Below are 13012 nucleotides of genomic sequence, written 5' to 3' on the forward strand. Positions count from 1 at the left end.
TAATAGTTCAGGCACAGCCTTGCTATGGACGTGCTTGCAATTGAATTGGGAAAGTAGACATGTTAAAGAAGGGATTATAGCCAAATACTAAAGAATGGCATCAATGAGAGGTCTCTCTTCCACAGATAGATGGACTAGTCAACTCTGAAAGTTTTCCTCAGAGGTGATTTTGCCGTAGCCAGGTCACTTGGCAAACATCTACAGAGAATGTATTAAATTCCATGTGCTATACTAGATACCAGTGATATAGATGCAAATATAATGTGTGTCTTGGGATACAAAGACATTAGTTGCAGTAGTGAGGGATACATGGGTTTTGGCTAAACAGAAAGTAGAGAAAGTGATTATGAAGGTTATCCGAGGAGAAGGGAAGTCATGCATAAGGGTATAGACACAAAGATAGGAAAGGCATGTTTAGAAACCTACAAAGTAGTTTGCTGTGGCTAGGTGTAAAGTGGAAACACTACCAAAATGGAGGTTGACCATTTTGAAGCAACCTAATCATGAGGGCCCTGGACTTTATCCTAACCAAAGGCACCTGATGCCACAGAAGCGATTGGAAGGTTTTTGAGAGGAGATACCATGACCAGATTTGTATTTCCAAAGGATTGATTTGGCTGAGGCATGGGGAGTGCATTGGAGGGGCAAGACTGGGGGCAGGGAGATAAATTAGGAGACTGTTTAGGAGTCCCAGTGAGGGACATTGAGGACTGATAAAGGCAGCATCAGCTGCAGTGAGAGAAGAAATGCACATGGGAAGAGAATTAAAGAGGTCTAATTGAAAAGACCTAGGACTGCCTAGATGTGAGGAATGGAAACAAGTTCTGTGAAGAAGGAGGGTGAAACTAAAGAGCTCCATTAGTGACAGCAGCATACCTGCTTCTGCCCACCTAGGAACTGTCTTTGGGGACTCACTCTTTGTTTAGTCTTTGGTGGATTCAGTGCTGTGTTTAACAAAGAATGCTAATGGCTACAGATGCCTAGTTTAGAGCTGATTGGGAGACCCACGGTGATTGATACCCTCTCTTGCCAATTGAAAGAACAGCCGTACTGCCTTGGGCTATCTGCTCTGAGCACCTCTGGAGCTTTCTGTGAGAAGTCACTCAGGCAAGACTCCCTCTCTCCCTGGACACAAGGAGAAAAGTGTCTCACAGGGGTCCATTTATCATAGGGGCATAAGACCACAATGGCTTATGTATAAAGCACCTGGCCCACACAAAGGAGAAGTGGTAGCACACTAGCAGTCAGAGGTGGTTCTCATTCTCTCACTCTAGATTACACTGGAAAATGGAATAGGGGTGGGGAAAACATTGACCTCTGCTAGAGCAAAGAAGCCATGGTGAGAAGAGGGATTTTGAGCACACCAATCCCTGTAACTGGTAGGCTCCAGCAAGCCTTCTTTCCTAGCTATTGCTGTCTATCTACACCTCAAGCAGAGACCAGAAGCTGAAGGGTGGCCCTGCCTGAGGGGACGCACACTACCCAGGAAGAGCACCTTCAAACCTGACATGGGAAAATACAACTTGGAGCAGAAGGAGGAGGGAAAGGTTTCCATGGTGAAATACTTACAATAGGAAGAAGACAAAGTGGGGACTGTTTAAAAAGACCAGTGTTGACACATTGGAGGCTGTCTGTTTAAGCAAGAGCTTGTAAAAGTCATGAGCCAAGAGCAGGAAAGATGGGCATGCAATGAAGAGTGAATCTAAGAAGAGTGTCAGGATGGCTAAAGCACAGCTTGAGTTAAGCTTGTCAGGTTCTGCCTGTATCACATTGCAGGGCACCTTCTTCTTCCATGGTCTGAGGAAGTTTTCTTCCATCTACACCCCTTACCTATACTAAGATGGGAAGGCTTAAAGTAAACTCCCAACCTGGAATACAGATAGCATCAGCTTGTCTTTTTGCTGCTGGTCTGAGGTTGGTCTCCAGTTTCCTGGTCCTCTGCCTCATTCCCCATTTCTTCTGATTCCTAGCATTCAGTCTCACATCCTATACCCAAGTCCCAGTTTCACCCTTATCCTTCAGCAAGAACCAGGCCTGATGATGCTCTTTTACCCTGTCATCTAGGGAGTTAGTACTGATCCAACACTGAACCTTAACTCCATCACAGACACCTCCTGGAAGTGTCAATTGCCTATGTGTATTTCTAAGTAGCCCCTTCTTTTGATTTGTAGAGTCCTGTTTGGCCTTCATTTAGATCCTCAGATTGTTCCAGCTAGAAATGTCTTTGGCCACAAATAATAAACAAATCTACAGTTGTAGCTTAAACAGATAAAGATTTATTTGCTTCATTTAACAACATTTCCTTGATTCAGGGCTACTTTGGCAGTTCAATGGCATCCTTGACACCAGGGCCTTTGTCAGGTGTAGTGGTGCATTCCTATTGTCCCATTAACTTGAGAGGATGAGTCAGGAGGATAATGTAGTTGAAGCTAGCCTGAACAGTAGAGTGTGGTTATCAGCACCCACTCCAACAGAAAGATCCTGGCTTTTCCTCTCTACTATTCTCAATGTAGGCTTTCATTCATTTGCATTGTGTCTTAGGGTCCAAGATAGCTGCTTCAGCTCTGAGCTTCATGTCTGCATTTTAGACAGGAGGAAAGGAGTGCACTGAATGGGAAGGAGACTAAAGGCAAAGGTCAGTTTACAGAGCCTTTACTTTTTTATTCACAGCGATGTCTTGTATGCAATGACATCCACCTACATCTCTTTGACTACAACTAGATAATATGGACATTCTGAACTGCAATGGAAGCTGGGAAATATAGTATTCTTTTGCTTGGCACATCGCTGCTCTAAACAATTGTGTCATTCTGCAAGTAAGGAAGAGGAAAATCATTAATAGGCCTAAAACTGGTAACATCTTCCGTGACCCCCAACTGCCAGCAGCTTGCCTGGACTGTTTTTCTTTGTAACCAAACTCTGTTGATACTTGGCTTTGATTACTGCACTGGATTTTCTCCTAGCAATTACAGCTAGTTTGTTCCTCTAGCATAAGATAGAAGAGACCTGCTTGGTTTAACAACAGCATATGTGAAAAAGACCTTGATTTGATTGTAAAGTCAATGTGAGCCAACAGAGTGATGATGCTGCCAAAAAAGCTAATTAGATTTTTAGGCTGCACTAATAGAAGTATAGAACCAGAACAAGAGAAGTGATGGCTCTGCCCTTCCCTATACTTGTCACATCCTACCTAGAGCACTGTGATCCATTCTAGACAGCCAATTTAAACTGGGATATAATGACAACGTGCAAAATGTCCAAAAGTGAGTTACTAGGCTGGTGTAACAGCAGCAACATCATATGGAAAACTGTTGAAAGCTCTGGACTTGTTCGGTCTAGAGGTAAACAGCCTCAAAGAAGAGCACAACTTAACAGAAAGTTGAGAAGTGCTCATCTTAGGTTAGGGTCCAAAGACATGGAGATGCTAGCAAGCAGAATGGTATCAAGTGATTAAATGGGAGGGCGGGGGAGGATAAACATCAAAATAAACACTTCCATAGAACATAACACACACACAATACTGTTTTATGTATTTGTACATATTGTCACTTAACTTTCTTTCCTTTACAAATAGAAATTATTAGTATATAATAATCGTATAAAAGAATAGATCTCATAATATTTTCACATACACAAAACATATTTTTATCATATTTATCCCTCACTACCCTTTCATATACTCCTCCACCCCCATTTCCTTCCTTTCCCTTAAATAATCCCCCTTCTTCTTTCACGTCTTCCTACAATGCAGATTCAGTACATAAGATAAAGTGTAGTATTTTTCTGAATCTGGCTTATTTTGCTTAACGTGATTATTTTCAGCTCCATACATTTTTCTGAAAATGAGATAATTCTATTCTTTTGACCAAATAAAACTCCGGTGGAGTGTGTGTGTGTTTGTGTGCGTGCGTGCGTGCGTGCGTGCGTGCGTGTGTGTGTGTTGTACTTTCTTTACTGATAGTCATTCATTGATGGGTGCCTAAACAGATTCCATAAATTCATAAATATCCTGTTGTGAATAGTGCGAAATATGGGTGATGCTACTTAGTTTTCTATGATCGTAGTTCTGGGAAGTAGGAATTATTATTCTCTCCATCTTCCAGATGAAGAAATTGAAGTAGGGATAGGCTAACAAGTGCCTGAAGTAGAATTTAAACACAAGTAGTTCCATACCAAAGTTCATGCTTACCTTACCTCCTTTCAGAAGAGGTGGGTAGTGACTGAGTAATTGCCTAGATTGACATGTCAGCTAACATTTTCTGCTTCTTGATTATTCAGTAGTTATGGATAGTCTGATGCGTGCAGGGCTTAGAGGTGGAGGGTGCCATTTAAAGGTCTACAACCTAGATTACAAGTAAATATTTTAAATTCTCATAGTCAAAAGCCAGAGAAGTAAATGTCTACACCTTAACTCTCAGTACACTCTTTTACTTCTAATTTTTAATATGAGGAAGGCAGCATATCCCTAGGTAACTGATAAAGTGATCTCATCCCAATATCCACTTTAGAACACAAAGGAGCAGAAATGGCTGTCCCTAAGATTTCTAGTACTCCAGAACCTGCAGTATACATAGTCTGAAAGTACTGCAGCTTCCATCAGTTCTGGAAGAGAGTGACACAGACACATTTCTGGCCACTAGGCTCAGGTCCAGAGCCAACCTCTTCAAAGCTCCTGTGAATAACTTCATTCTGCCCTACATGTCAGCTCCCAAATGTAAGCCCCATATCCCACCCTCACACTGGTTCACAAACTGCTCTATTTTTATTTCAGTCAATCTAGGCTCATTTTTTTTCTGTACCTTCCCAAGCTGCCACTCTGTCAGCTCTCCCCCACTGGCATTCTCAAGCCCTTTGGTCTAACTGAAACCTAGCTCTAGCTAGAGGACTCTGCTTCCCCTGCAACCTTCCTCTATGAGACCTACTAGTTGCCTTTTCTAGTGCCGTGTGGTCAGGAGTTTGCTTAAGAGTCTGGCTTGCTTCTGACTGCCACTTTCAAAGCATTTGCCTTTTCTTGTACAAACCACCATGTTTTTTAGTCTTATATCACTTTGACATATTAGATATTATTGTCAGGCACCAGTCACCTGATCATATCTTCTCCAGTGAGTTGAAATGTGCTGTCTACAGTTGACCTCAACTTTCAGGAGCTCAGGGACTCTAGACCAACAGCTGGGGAGCCTGTGTGGGACCAAACCAGGCCCTCTGCATGTGGGCAACAGTTTTATAGCCTGGTCTGTTTGTGGGACTCCTGGCTGTGGGACCAGGATCTATCCCTAGTGCATGAGCTGACTTTTTGAAGCCCATTCCATATGGTGGATGCCTTGCTCAGCCTTGATGCAGGGGAGAGTCAGGGGGAGGCTTGGCCCTGCCTCAGCTGAATATGCCAGGCTTTGTTGACTACCCATGGGAGGTCTTATCCTTTCTGAGGAGTAGATCAGGGTGTATTGAGGGGAGGTGGGGGGAGGGATGTGGGGAGGGGGAACTGTGGTTGGTATGTAAAATGAGTAAAGAAATAAAATAAAATAGAAAAGAAATGTGCTTTCTAAAGGGATGCATTGAGATCCTAACCCCAAAGTACCTATGAAGTACCCATGACCTTATTTAAACAAGTAAGATGAGGTCATACTACAGTAGAGTGGATCTCAGTCCCATGATTAACATTTTTAAAGAATGAAGAAATTGGAATACAAATGTACACAGAGACAACACAGCCATTTGATAACAGAGGCAGAGTTTGGAGTGATGCTGTTGCACATCAAGCATTGCTGATGACCACCAGAAGCTAGAAGAAAGTCATGATTTTCCCCTTGAAACCTCTAGAAAGAGACATACATTCAAACATCCAGACTCAGAATTTCTAGCTTCTCTAACTATGAAAGAATAAGCAGTTGTTTTAAGGCACTCAGTTTGTGGCAATCTGTTAGGTCAGCTATAGAAAAGCAATATGCCTACTGTCTCAGTGAAGACTTTGGTTTCTGTCTCCCTATGTTCCCCACCTACCGGTATAAGAACTGTCATCTTCTGAGTGATATCAATGTATAAGTGGATTATCTGACCATCACCTGCATTTCCTGGTTCTTAATGTTTTATCATCTATTCCTCTATACCTCAGTTACCTCCCCTGACTGTCACCAACTGTACCTCAATAAATCCCTCATCAATGCTTTGCAGTCATGCTAAACTTTTTAAGTGACTCTCATTCTCCAGGATGACTATTTAAAAGCTTCACTCTTTTCTCAAACCTTCAGTCCCCATGTCTACCTTCTTACTCTTAGCAGATAACTTTGCCATCTATTTCACTGAGAAAATGCAAGCATCGTGCAGGGCCTCCTTTTCCTGCCACATTTACACATCACCTTGTCTATCTCCTCTGTAGGTCCTCTTGTCTGAAATGGCAGAGGAGGTATCCTTTCTTTTCAGGGATCATGCTTTCAATGGATGTTTAATGGTTTATCTCTTCATACCTTCTCTATTATCAACTACCCCTTTTCTCTCCAATACTATAAACCTCTTTTCTTCAAGTGGGTGATTCTTAGTAGCAGGTGAAATAGTCCCTCCTCTCTTAAAGTAATGCCACCCCAAGTCTCCAATCCTCTAGTTCTCAGTCTTCGCTTCCAAAGAAATTTCTCAGAAGAGATGTCTTAGCCTACTCCAACCTCCTATAAACAGCTGGAATCTTCTTTCTCCAAAGTCACTGATGACCTTCATGTTAGTAAACCCAAAGGATGTTTTCAATTCTTATTTTACCTGAATCTTCAGTCCACTTCTTTCTTGTTGATTTTCTTCTTCCATTAACTTCATTTCTTTGTTTTTCTACTGTTTGAGAATATCTTAAGGTGACCTTTGGGGCCTGTTTCTCTCTCTGCCACTGATATATATCCTCAGCCCCTTTTCTACTTTTTATTGTGAGACAGAGTTCTCACTAAGTTGTCCAAGGTGGCCTTGAACTTACTCTGCAGCCCAAGCTGACCTTGAACTTCAGTCTTTCTGCCTCTGCCTCCGGAGTCACTGAGACTAAATGTTAGAGTTCCCAGAGTCTGTCTTTCTTATTCTCTGCTATTGCCTTGGTAAATCTCACACATTCATGCTCATATTGTACCAAAACTCCCCAATAATACTTATTACTCTCAAAAAGATGAATTATGAATGTGGTCTACAAAGTCGTGTACAGTCTTGACCAAACACTTCTCCACGTGCTACACATTCTCTATAGGTAAATGCTCTTCTTTCTTAGTAGCATTTATTAGTATTTTCATCCATATTTGTATAATTCCTTGGATAAGTACTATCTCTCCCACTGTATTCCAAACTCCATAAGAATAGCAATGATGTCTTGTTTTGCTTCTCATTTATTCAGTGCAAAGAACAGTGTGTAGCACATATTGCTCCATATTTATTGAAAGAATGAATGAGTTAATAAATAGATGCATCAAGTTAAACTGTCCATACTCCATCATGTGGTAGGGCTTTACACTAATGTACCAGTGTAGCATGAATAATAAAAACCTAGAGACAGATATTTGGGTTCAAGCTGAAGATCAGAAAATCAAAGTAGCCATGCTACTAGAGAGTTATTACCTCTACCAAGGCTAAGACCAAAGGGGAGTGATCCTGTCCTCAGAGAGACTACAGACTGCAGTGCTCTCCATCAAAATCTCGGACTTCCCTGAGACCCTTTGCTAATTCCTTAGATACCTCTCTATTGTTGGGATTAAAGGCATGAGTTCTGTTCCTCTTTTAGACTGATTTACCCCATGTATCCCAAGGTGGCCTTGAACTCATAGAGATCCATCTGCCTGTCTTCTGAGTCCTGGGATTAAAGGTGTGACCACCACTGCCTGTCTTCTAAGGATAACTAGTGGCTTATATGTGTGGCTAAATAGTGGCTTAGTGTGTATGTGGCTAACTAGTGACTTAGCTCTTAACTAGATGTGTAGTTAACTAGTGACTTAGCTCTGCATTCTCATCTTCAGGAAAGCTTTATTAGATCATAAACAAAATATCACCACACACCTGCCACTATGACTGTTTTAATAGTAAACATGAATCACAACATGTAGAAATATAGTCATTGCCTATGGCTTCCCCCAGAGCTACAGAGTGTATGGAGACATCAGATCATGCAAGGAGGATTCAGAAATCCTTGCACATAACTGGAGAGGTTGATATCTAAACTACATCCCCAGCCCATATTATGGCTAAATGCAAGTTCCCACATTTCATAGCAGAGAGAAACGAGAGGCTATGTATGGCAGAATCAGTTCCTTGTTGTATTGTTGTGGTGGTTTGAATAAGAATGGCCCACATAGACTCATAGATTTTAATGCTTGTTCACCATGGAGTGTCACTATTAAGAGGTGTGGCCTTGTTGGAGTAGATGTGGTTTTGTTGGAGGAAATGTGTCTCTGGGGGTGGGTTTTGAGGTTTCAAGAGCCCAAGCCAGGCCCAGTGTCTCTCTCTATCTTCCTGCTACCTGCTGATCCAGATGTAGAACTCCGGGCTTCTTCTCCACCACCATGTCTACCTGCCTGCTTCCATGCTTCTTGCCATGACAGACTGAGCCTCTGAAAGTCAGCCACAATTAAATGTTTTCCTTTATAAAAGTTGCTGTGGTCATGGTGTCTCTTCACAGCAATAGAAACCCTAACTGAGACAACTGTGTATAGATAATTCCTGGTGTTTGGATGTTAATGTATTACAAGGTACTGTCAAACTAAATAGTACAATGTGGGGGCTTAGTTCTCACCTAGATGTGGGCTAATAAATTGTATGTGAGTTCTGAGGATGATCTTGAGAAGAAATGTATTCCTTATTGAGGGAATTCAGGCTTGGGTAGGGTAAAAAGGGAAGTCTATGAATCTGTGAAAGCTGGGCTGCTTTTGGCCTAGATGTGGTCCTTTGCTTCTCAGAGTGCTTTGAGTATTTCTTTGTGCTGATGCTTCCTGCCTACCACACTGTGCCCAGGAGAAGTCAGGGTTGGGCTCTGTGGTCCCCTCAGACCAGAGTGTTAAAAAATAGTGACACATACCTGAGGCTGGGGGTGGGGCACAGCAGGGGCCATAAGACAAAAAAAATCAGAAAATCAGGTCCTACCACAAAAATCACTACAAGTTTGCCAGTAACAAGAGATTTGCTCTACTATGACTCCCTCCCAACTATCGTTTTTTATTCTGACCTGGAGGTCCCTGTGTTCCATTTACGAAGGGAGTGACAGTGTTAAGGTCATAATGAGACCCAGAGTCCTACAGGGAAAGGAGAGATTAAAAGGGTCTAAGCTGGGGAGTGTCTATGGCCTCTTCCCCTATGGAGCTTCTCTCTTCGGTTTCTCTTCTCACATATTCCTTTGTCATAGGTCAACAGGAGAACTACCCATGTAGACAGAGGTGGAACTCTTCACTAGCAGTGGGTGGATGGGGCCCCACCAGCACTGCTGTGCAGATGCTCTTCAGAGCCAGTCTCTAGGCAAGGAAAAGCCTTGGCCCTGATGACTCTTGTAAGGCCAGAAAACTTCTCCTTCAGCATTCCATTTCATTGTAACCAGGTATGCTATCTCACGGAGGTGCTGATAGGTGGACCAGGGGGCAGTAAAGGAACCCATTCGTCCATAAACCAATATAACATCATTGTTTCCACCATCTTATGCCACTAGAAAAGCTGTCTATAAGTCTTAAGACAGCATACTTGGGTGTGTGCACTAAGTCCATGTCACTTTGGATGTTGACCCATTCGTGAACTGGGAATTTGTGCCCAAAGATGTTTGGTTTGGTTTGACTGGACTCAGAGCTTCACTCATAGCACCTCCAAGAACCTACTTCTCCATTGTCCCTGGGTGGGTAGGAGGCATAAGTTGACATGTACTGCGCTTTGGTCCTGTGGCTTTCTTGTGCCCCATAGGAACCCTGTGGTTCTTCTCTTGTGACTTGGGCCATTATCTATTGTCTTGAGATTGCCTTTTAAATCTAGCCTTGTGGACCTTAGTTTATGACTCTGAGAGTCCCAAACCTCCCACCATCTTCAAGAAGCAACCAATTATGGGTAGTGAATACAATATTCACTTTGGAGTCAGGCAGATCTGGTTTAACACCCCAACCTAAGACTTCTGTGTACAACCGTTTTCCCCTTATATAAAATGAGGAAATATCTGTTTTATAAGGTTAGTGTGCACCTTAAACAGCCTGATGGCTCTATAGTGTATTCTACAGGGCCTTTAGTGTATATTAGTCCACCTTAAACTATTCTTTGTAGGACAGGATAAACACTCCATTTTCCGTCCCTCCCAGTTTCTTTCTGTGCTGTTCTGTTGCTTGAGACAAATCCACAGGCAGGTTATTAAGTCTGATTCTCTGCTGGGAAGAAACTCCCTAGAGGGGACGATTTCTATGTATAGCTGAGGCTTGTGGGTTGAGTGCTTCTTTTCAGCACCCAGTGCAAATATCCTCAGAGATCTAGATTCCTTATGCAAAGAAGAGAGGCCAGTGCAACTTTGCTTTAGGTATGGATTGGGAGGATTGTACATGTGTGCCTGGGTGAGGGGAGAGCATTGTATATTAGGGAAGAAGTAACTCCCATCTTCAGGATAAGAAAAGTGGCAGAAAATAAGTCTAAATGAGCTTCCACTGGCCATCTAGGAGACAGATTCTAAATGCCAGCTATCTGAAGTCTCTGGAAGATAAAGCCTTTGTTATTTTATATTTATTCCAGTGTAACAATTCACCAAACCTAGTAAATTCAATGTTTATTATTTTGTGACCTCTGTTATTCTTTGCTTTCCTGGTGTTCAGTAGATTCTGTTACCTGAAGATTGTCTTTAGATTTATCTGTGGGGAGCCTGTTAGGAGGGCTTTATCTCACCATAACCCAAAGGAGAAGTGTATTTCACAAAAAGGGATGGGTTTTTATCATCAGCTTTGAGGTAAAAGGAAAGAGCTGAGTACCTGGGTCTGCTGTAAGGAAGCCAAGGAGCTCTCTTGGAATTGGTTTGAACCTGGCACATTGTCAGGAAATTTAAAAGAAAACACATGTGATGAAACACAGGATATTTCTTTGAGAATCTCAGCACCCTTCTTTGTTGATCTAAATTCCTATCTGGACCAGTTCATCTCATTATCTATGTGGCCTCCAGAGTGGATGTTGTCTGGGGCTTAGGTATCTCAGTTAACAGTCTTTTTCTTCCTGTTCTGAAATCTCAGCTTTCTTTTGAACTTTCCTAGTTCAAAAGTGCTTTTGGCTCATTCCTAGGGTTTAAACAGCCAAATCTTTTGAATTTATAACTAAACAAGCTAGCACAGGTAACTACCCACATCTTTTTCCCTAAGAAATCACTTCTGATGTATCAGAGGAAGATGAAATTCTTCCCAATAGCAGCAAATCACATCCTTGCAATACATGAATGCCCTAAAACCATGAGCTATAAAATGAAGAAGGTAGCTCTTCCATGCCAGAAAGGCCCAGAATGGTGGACATGGGAAAAAAGTTGTTGCCAATGTGATCTGGGGCAGAAGTTCAGGCAATTCTTCTGGGCAGTTTTAGGCTAAGAGAGTTTAGCTTAGAATATCAAAGGGATGGAAATAAAATGTATGAATGAGTCAGTTGGGAAAGAGGAATTCCTAAGCACAGATACAGTGAGGGTGGAACTGAATTGTATGCAAATAACTGTCGCCTTCCTTACAAGCCATTTCTCTATTGTAACATTTTGAGTCATAAAAGACTGTCCTACTGTCCTGGAACCTTCCTATTCTTGGGCTTCTCTGACTGCCCTTTGGATCACTCCTCTGCCCACTGGGTCAGATCTGTATTGGCCAGCAGAAATGTGATGCAAGTGTGGGATGTAGCTGATCCTAGACATGAGCTGGAGCACCCAAACAGCATAACCCAGGAGTTCTTAGTCTAGGTTTAAGGTTCTGTAAATTGGCCTCTGCTGCCCCCCCATGGTAACCGAGGTTACTTTTCCTCCCGTGGGGTGACTTCTGAAGAAAAGCAGTCAGAATCCCACATTTCTAGTACTTCTCCAGGGTCTTTACTCCTCATTCTGCACAATACTTTGAGAAGCATGACTTTTTCCTGGGACAAGGGCAAGACAAAACTCAGTAAAGTGCTGAGAGTGCTGAGATTTTGGTTATAGTAGAGGTGCTGTTGTCCCCTCTGGTTTGCACCCAGACTAGCAACCTCTGCCTTATTCTGGGGACGTGGGAAATATTCAGAGAAAGGAGAGGTTTCTAAACACTAGTCCTCTTAGATTGTTCTTATGTTCCAAATCTCCAGCTTGAAGCTCCCGAGGACCCCAAGCACGCAGTACAAAGGGAGAATAACTTTCCAAATTTAGCTTAGGAACCATTATTTGGATTATATGTCTTTTTGCCTGGTAGCTCCAAAAGGTCAGAGGTAGCCCTGAGCTCAAGTTGACCCACATTCTACACTCTGTCCTAGTATACCTTTGGGCATTGTGGTGGTTTGAATGAGAATAGTACCCATAGGCTCATATATAGGAATACTTGGTCCCCAGTTGGTGAAACTTTTTGGTACGGATTAGAAGGTGTGGCTTCGTTAGAGAAAGTGTGCCACTGGAGGTGGGCTTTGAGGTTTCAAAAGCCCATACCAGCTGGGCAGTGGTGGCACATGCCTTTAATCTGAGCACTCAGGAGGCAGAGGCAGGCTGATCTCTGTGAGTTTGAGGCCAGCCTAGTATGCAGAGCTAGTTCTGTAGCTAAGGCTACACAGAAAAACTCTTGTCTCAGAAAAAAATAAACAAATAAAAACCTTCACCATTTCCAGGTAGCTTGTCCTGCTTCCAGCTTGTGGATAAGATATAAACTCCCAGCTACTGCTCCAGCACCATGTCTGCTGTCATGCTCCCAAACATGATGGCCATATACTCATTTTATGAAACTCTAAGCCCCTCACAATCTCCTTCTATATGTTACCTTTGTCATGGTGTTTTGTTGTTGCTATAAAAGAAAGACATGATTTCAAGGTGTTTTCTGTCCATCATAGAGGGGATGTATGATATAACAGT

The sequence above is a fragment of the Cricetulus griseus genome, chromosome X (assembly GCF_003668045.3).
Source record: "Cricetulus griseus strain 17A/GY chromosome X, alternate assembly CriGri-PICRH-1.0, whole genome shotgun sequence".
NCBI classification, from domain to species: Eukaryota; Metazoa; Chordata; class Mammalia; order Rodentia; family Cricetidae; genus Cricetulus; species Cricetulus griseus.